Source organism: Silurus meridionalis, chromosome 27, assembly GCF_014805685.1.
Source record: "Silurus meridionalis isolate SWU-2019-XX chromosome 27, ASM1480568v1, whole genome shotgun sequence".
Taxonomy (NCBI): domain Eukaryota; kingdom Metazoa; phylum Chordata; class Actinopteri; order Siluriformes; family Siluridae; genus Silurus; species Silurus meridionalis.
This window is the reverse complement of record NC_060910.1, coordinates 1,760,504-1,769,041: the sequence shown is the minus strand read 5'-3', so window position 1 is coordinate 1,769,041 and position 8,538 is coordinate 1,760,504.

Here is an 8,538-nt window from a genome sequence, read left to right as displayed (position 1 = left end):
TCTCATTTTTGTGCATTATTTATGCACACACAAGTCGAATAACAGGACGTCACACTCCTGCAGCACTGCAGCACATAAACCGCAGCCATCACTCGCCGCAACAGCTTCAGAACGAGCATGAAATATTTACTGTTGATCGATTTCCATGCTACTTCATTATGTATTACATTCACCGATGTAATTTTTTTTCGGACTCTGCAAGTTTTTCTCCCGAGGAATTTTGATTTGCACGGCGGGTTTTCGTTCCTCCGCTGAAGTTCTACTGTACTGCTCGAACTACATTTATATTTAAAGGACATTTATTGGCTCAAAGCCGTCTGCTCTGCATGCGTAAATCCTATCAGATACACATATTAGCATCTAAAAATGCACATAAGAATCAGAGTTAAAGGAGTACTGGGGATGTTTTGAATAAAAAAAAACGTTTACACATCCATAAACTGCAGACAAACTGAACTTTCACATGTAAGACTTGCTGTACTAAAAAAAAAAAAAGAATTGTGTGTTATTTATTCAACTGGATGCAAAATGCATTTCTTTGCACTATAATTTTATTCACTGGAGAAAAGTGACAAATTGTAGGAATTTACACCTGGAAAAACTGGACGGAGAACAGTATGGTGATCTGTAGAGCTGGAGAACTTTTCCAGTCATACGTGGTTCTTCCTCAAACTGAATCTCCACAAAATCTGATGGAACATCTCACCAGAAGAGTGGAGCTTATTATAACAGCAACTAGGGACTAAATGTGGAATGAGATGTTTAGAATTAAGTAATGTTACGGTCATTATGACCCCCTGCCTAATATTGTGTTGGTCCCACTTTTACTGCCAAAACAGTCCTGAAACTTTGAGCATCAACAGCATGAACCTTCCTTGAAACACATTTGATAGATTCTGACCACTGCAGGAACCAGGATCATCCCAAACGAGCTGCAGTTTTGGAGACGCTCTGACCCAGACGTCTAGACGTTTTTGTTAAACTCGCTCAAATCCTTTCGCTCGCCCATTTTCCTGCTTCTAACATCAACTTTGCGGACAAAATGTTCACTCTGGTAATCCACCCACTAAGAGGAGCCATGATGAAGAGATAATCAGTGTGATTCACTTCACCGCTCATCATGTCCTAATGTCAATGTTATTATGTCATAATGTTGCTGCAACTAATATTTTTTTGCACAGTGATTAAAATTCACTTTAAACACAAATCAAAACTCAGTCAAATTACAGACTGTAATGAGATTTACATTAGTGCAAAAGTAAAGCTGGGTCAAGTCGAACTCAAACAAAAGTAAAATTACTGTGTGTGTGTGTGTGTGTGTGTGTGTGTGTGTGTGTGTGTGTGTGTGTGTGTGTGTGTGTGTGTGTGTCCATACTAATTTGACGTATCCATTCTCATTGGAATAAACTCAGGCACTCAGGAAAATGTCAGTGTGTCCATATGACGCATGTGGGGATGAAAAAGAAAGCGAAAAACATCCCTATATCTGAAAAATGCTTTCTTTTGTCTTCATCTTCAGGGGAAAAATTATTTGACTGACAGATTGACAGTGACCTCGTTTAAAAATGTTTTAACCTTGTTTTAGACACAAAAACTAACTCATTCGTTTGCCTGGAAAAGCAGCAGGGAGATGTTTGTATCGAGAGATCCTCTCGCTGCTCTCAGCTACTTACTGATGGGCTTTTAAAAACAGCTCGTTTCTCTCCAAACACATTCCAAAAAAAAACCCTAAAAGAGACCGAAAGCAAGTGATTAATATTTCATTAAACTATTAAAAAGCCGAGGGGCATGGTGACAGGTTCAGACATCAGCGTTCCATCACCACATCGTTTTTTCCTGAGGTTACTGTAATCATTTAGAGCAGCTCCTGAATAATGAACCCGAGGGCGAATAACTGAATGACAGCCTGTAAGGTTTAATTAATAAATTTTTACATTTTAATGCTGCTTTAAGTCTGCTTTAGAAAAATATTTAACCAAAAAATAAATGGAAATTTATGGAAAGTTTTTGTGTTTCTGCAAAAGTCAAAATAAATGAAAATGACTCAGATTAGTGGAAATAAAATCATCTGGTACTCAAGTGCAGTCATTGTTCACATTCATCTCAAAGGTGTTCATTAGTGTTGGAGCTCTACAGCAGGAGATCTTCCACTCCATCCCATGGAAAGCAGATCTTCATGGAGCCGGCTTTGTGCACAGGGATACTGTCATGCTGGAACAGGTTTTGGGGTTAAAAGACGTCCAGCACAATCGTATGCCTCCAACGTTGTGCAGTCAAGGTCTTCTCTTCTGCCTAAACACAATCACAGATTTAGATTTATAATATATATTTTTTTATTATTACATTATTTTTTATATGTTGGAGTTTCTATCCAATCAGAATTCCACCGTCACATCACATGTTAAAGGTATCTATCTGCTTTAAGACCTCCAGGAATCAGCACCGTAGGAACCCGGTAGCGTACATGAGAATGTATAAAATTTCTACTTTAACCAATCAGATTTCGAGGTGGGGACTCCGGGGCCTTCTAGCAGACGTCTAATAGTGTCATCATTTTCATACCCTTTGATTTGATGATCAGAGAGCTATCAGAGAGCGATCAGAGAGTGAACAGAGAGCGATCGGAGAGCGATCGGAGAGCGATCGGAGAGCGATCGGAGAGCGATCGGAGAGCGATCGGAGAGCGATCGGAGAGCGATCGGAGAGCGATCGGAGAGCGATCAGAGAGCAGCGGCAGACTGTCACAAAGCAAATGTAGTTTGTTACTATATTTCAATAGTTTTTTCACAAAGTATTAAGTATTTCTGTTTAGGGAGACTTTTACTTCAACTTTATCTACATTTCAAAGTCAAATATCTTTTTTTGTACTCAACTACAGTTTGCAAAAGTCGTTCTTTTTTATTTATGAGGATAAAAACTTGACTGGTCAAACACGCATCCGTTTTTAAACTTGTTTTGATTGGCGCTTGTGGTGGATTTAGGCGACATGAGTGCCAATCTTTCCAGCTGGTGGTATGTGGCGTACACAAAAACCCCCAAAAAAAAAAAAAAAACAGCACAAATAACAACAAGTAAAAATAATTACAGTTTTGGATGATTGGTTTCCTTTAACTGAGGTAATAAATGTTTTCTGTGACTGAACTGAAAAGGTCCTGAACTGAGGTCAGTGAGGAGAAGCTCCAGTGCTGCTTAAAAAGCTCATTTAAAGATGTATTATAAGGATGTACATGTTGTATATATCTTATGGCTACAATTAGCCAAGGAGTTTATGGTGTTTGGTTTTAATAAATTGTGCACAATTACATGTGTATTTAATTGTGCAATAAATGCATTTATACATGAAAGTGAGCTCAGAAATGTCTCCAGATTTGTGGACTGCTCTGAGAAGATGTTTTACTCATCCAGTGACGGCAGCTGAAGCAGAGACGAGATTTTCAAAGCTGAAACCAATCACTGGGGGAGACGTTGGGTCATGGAGTGGTTTACTCTGAGCTTCGTTCAAGCTAAAACCACCATTAGCGCTTGGTGTATCTACTGATCAACCTACAGTTCAGCAACAGTTCAACAGCTAACAGAAGATTTAGATAGGAATAAATGATGAAGAAACTCCAGACTCGAACTCACCACAACACACGTGGGATTATTGGCATGATATTTTTTAAGTAGTTGAAAAGAAGGTTTTGGGTTCATGATCATTGTGATAGAAATCAATCATCAGTCATTAATATCATTCTATTAATAGATCAGTGTGCTGAGAGTCACATTTGAGTCTTTACACATAAACTGAGGTACTTAAGTAAAGAGTCTTGTGATAAAAATTATAAATTTGAACATTATAGTTCTAATAAATCATAGTATTTTGGATACTTAAGTACATTTGGAGGCAAAAACTTTTTTTTTACTCAAGTGAAAGTTTAAAGAGACACTTTTACTTTTACTGGAGTCACACTTTTACTTCATCCACCGCTGCTCACAACCCGCATCTGTAGCAAACTGCACACACAGTTTTTTTTATTCCACAGTGGCTGCCAGGCTCACACTTAGAACATTTACAAGCTGGACATCATGAGGAAAGATCACCAAAACAGTTCAAACCTTTTGTGTTTTCTTTCCTGTAGAATGTGCACAAAAACACTCAATTTGTCTTCATTTTAAATCCCCAGGAAATCCATAATGCACATGTGGCACCAGGAGGTCAAACTTATTCACAAGGATTTGCAAGATAAAAAAAAGGGGTTACTAGTGAGATTATCCACAACTCAATATTCCATCCCCAAGAATAGATTTGAGAAGCTACCTTGCTAACAAAAACCGACTACGCCACCCCGGGGGCTAATCTACCGGGGGCTGATCTACCGGGGCTGATCTACCGGGGCTGATCTACCGGGGGCTAATCGACCGGGGGCTAATCGACCGGGGGTTGATCGACCGGGGCTGATCTACCGGGGGCTGATCTACCGGGGAATCGCCCTTTACAGAGAAATACTATTCGAGGCACCAGGTTCGACTACAGCTGAGGCAGGACATGAGACAGAGTTTAATCAAAAGCACTTTATTAATAATTTAAAGGAATTTGAAGGAAACCACCACCAAGCAGAGAAGAACTTGTCCCTCACACTATGACTGTTCACCCAAAAACCTGGAGAGGAAGCAGACTACTGTATAAATCAAACCAATTTATCCACACACACACACACACACACACACACACACACACACACACACACACACAAACACACACACACACACACACAGACGAAAAAAAAACAAAACACAGAAGAAAAAACAATCAATTCTATTCAGTACTCCTTAAAAGAAACACTTGACCTCTAAACACTATGGTGACTGTTAAGTGGCCTTCCGGTTCTTCCAACCCCTCAAAAGTGAAGAAATGTACATCAGCGGTTGGTCAGGCCACTTTGCTGATTCTCCGAGTGCTGAACACTGTTATTAGTGTGTTTGTTTCAGTGTGAAACACGGGTAGTCTGTTAGCACACTGCAATCGGCTCCTCAGGTTTGTTCACCTTTTATAATGGAAATGAATGCATTTGGGTTAAATGTCATGGCAATCTGAAATCCATCTTCCTTCACCTGCTGCTGCAAAAAAACAGCCCCAAGACATCAACAATCAACCTCCTTATCGCACAGCGTGTTTGTTTACCATGCGTTTCTTCATGATCAAAAAGTTACGCTCTCATTTTTCTTTCTTAAAGTGTGTTTCTTATCATCTGTGTAAGTGTAAAACCACAGAGACCTGTGAGGAACCCGTCATGCAGCAAAACCACAAAGAGTGGAAAAGTTTGTTTACCGCAAATGTTTTCCCGAGTTGGTTTTCCGAGAGATTAAAACATGTAGTGCAACAGAATTTGTTTGAGGGAGATACGGCAATTGACTGAAACTAAAAAAGGGAAAGGGGGAAAGAAAAGCCCAAATAAGTTGGACAGACTGATGTTTGACAGTATGGAAGTCTGGGTGACGTATGTGGAGAGAGTTGAATGGTATTGTTTAGCCGATGACATCGGGAACAAGAGGAATCAAGAACAAGAGGAAAAGGGGCTTTTCAGTTGAGTGTAATGTGATGAAAACTGCACAAATAAAGAGAACGAAGGAAACATTTAAAGAACTTGTGAAAGTGCTGGAAATGCATTTGAATCTAAAGCCCTTGATAATCTCAGAGCACTTTCACTACACATACATGGCGTAATCAGCAAAAAGGAGAATCAGTTTAGGAGAACGGGACAATCTCCAAAGTCTTGCACTTTCTATTCAGTGATGATCTGTTTGATGGGCTCAAAAATAATGGGCCAATCTGCAGTCTGCACAGCCAGAGAGAGAGAGAAAGAGAGAGAGAGAGAGAGAGAGAGAGAGAGAGAGAGAGAGAGAGAGAGAGAGAGAGAGAGAGAGCGCAAGCACAAGAGAGAGAGAGAGAGAGAATGAGAGAGAGAGAGAGAGAGAGAGAGAGAGATTGAGAGATCAAGAGATCAGGAGAGAGATAGAGAGATAGAGAAAGAGGTAGAGAGAGAGAGAGAGCGCAAGCACAAGAGATAGAAAAATAGGTAGAGAGAGAGAGAGAGAGAGAGAGAGAGAGAGAGAGAGAGAGAGAGCAGAGTGAGCAAAAGAGATAGAGAGCACGAGCACGAGAAAGCAGGAGAGCGAGAGGTATATATATATATATATATATATATATATAGAGAGAGAGAGAGAGAGAGAGAGAGAGAGAGAGAGAGAGAGAGAGAAAGAGAGAAAGAGAGCGAGCGAGAGAAAGAGAGAGAGCTCCAGCATGAGAACTAAAACTGCCATACTGACAGAAACATCAGGAAAAGATGCGCTGAAAATCAAAGAAAGGCGACAGATGACTATCCATTAGATTTGCAAGAAAAAAAAGAATAAAAAACTACATGAAAAACGTCACCCGGTTCTGCTGAATGCTGATTTAAAGGAAAAGAATGCAAGCAACATCTCAGAATAGAAAAATCCTACAGTGAACTGTCATACACAGAACAGCTTTCTCTTACACACACACACACACACACACACACACACACACACACACACACACACACACACACACACTGAACTACATTTTAAACACAACACGTTTGTATGCTTTTATCATCTTTGTGTCAGTAAAAACAATTTATTTATACATAATTGTTATTGTTTGTTCTTTATTTTTATTATTTAGTAAATGAATATTAAATTCTGATCAATATTTGATTTGTAGATCGATTTCTCTTCGCTAAACAGTTTCTCGATCACGGTACCTCAGCACCGCTGCTGCCACGTGAACATGGCGTATCACGACGCTACGGGGACGGAGGCGTGTCCTGAGAGTCACATAGAATACAGATCAACATGGCAGAGGTAGAGCTGTAACTTCCTGGAAAAGAACATCTGGTTTTATTTAAGCTTTTTTTTTTTTTTTGCACTACAAAGGTGTGTGTATGAAAGTTCCATGTGTTAGAAATCAGAAGGCGCTTACGTAAATTGATGATCTACTGTCTGAACCAAAAAAATAAAAGTGAATCATCAGCACCATATTGAAATGCATAGTATCATATTTTTTAATTGCATTGAATCACTGTGTTGAATCGAATCAGATCGTATCGCACTGCATGCTAATGGGGGGAATCGTATCGCACTGCATGCTAATGTAGGGAATCGTATCGCACTGCATGCTAATTTAGGGAATCTTATGCACTGCATGCTAATGGGGGGAATCGTATCGCACTGCATGCTAATTTGGGGAATATCTCATCGCACTGCATGCTAATTTAGGGAATCGTATCGCACTGCATGTTAATTTTGAGAATCGTATCCCACTGCATGCTAATGGGGGGAATTGTATCGCACTGCATGCTAATTTGGGGATTCGTATCGCACTGCATGCTAATTTTGAGAATCGTATCGCACTGCATGCTAATGGGGGAATCGTATCACACTGCATGCAAAGGGGGGGAATTGTATCGCACTGCATGCTAATTTGGGGAATTATCAGCACCATATTGAAATGCATAGTATCATATTTTTTCATTGCATTGAATCACTGTGTTAAATCGAATCGGATCGTATCGCACTGCATGCTAATTTAGGGAATTGTATTGCACTGCATGCTAATTTAGGGAATCGTATTGCACTGCATGTTAATTTTGAGAATCGTATTGCACTGCATGCTAATGGGGGGAATTGTATCGCATCGCACTGCATGCTAATTGGGGGAATCGTATCGCACTGCATGCTAATTTAGGGAATCGTATCGCACTGCATGCTAATGGGGGGAATCGTATCACACTGCATGCAAAGGGGGGGGAATTGTATCGCACTGCATGCTAATTTGGGGAATTATCAGCACCATATTGAAATGCATAGTATCATATTTTTTTCATTGCATTGAATCACTGTGTTAAATCGAATCGGATCGTATCGCACTGCATGCTAATTTAGGGAATTGTATTGCACTGCATGCTAATTTAGGGAATCGTATTGCACTGCATGCTAATTTGGGAATATCTCATCGCACTGCATGCTAATTTAGGGAATCGTATTGCACTGCATGCTAATTTGGGGAATCGTTTTGCACTGCATGCTAATTTGGGGAATCGTATCGCACTGCATTGGTAGCTGCTTCATATGTATCTTTAACATATCGTATCATTGGCTGTGCATTGAGATGCGAATCACTTGAGTATCACAAACATCACTTTGACTCAAGTCAAACTGAAACATCCAAACTGAAATCTCAAGGCAGGGTACAATGTGAAAATAAAAGCCACACCTTTATCTGCTGAATAAAAAAGCACAGTATGCCATTATGGACGCGAACGGCTTGAGGGCATTTGGCTTAACTGTCAGTCTATCATCAGTATGAGAGTCGCCCTCAAGGTAACCTCAAGCTCTGTGCAGGAAAATCTAGAGAATGTGTTCAAATTCACACAGAATTCTCCTGAATCACATTGGAACACAAACACAATAAAGTAAAGCTTTATATTTAAAGTGATAGGAAGTGTAAATTTCACAAGGCATGACTTGTGCTATATT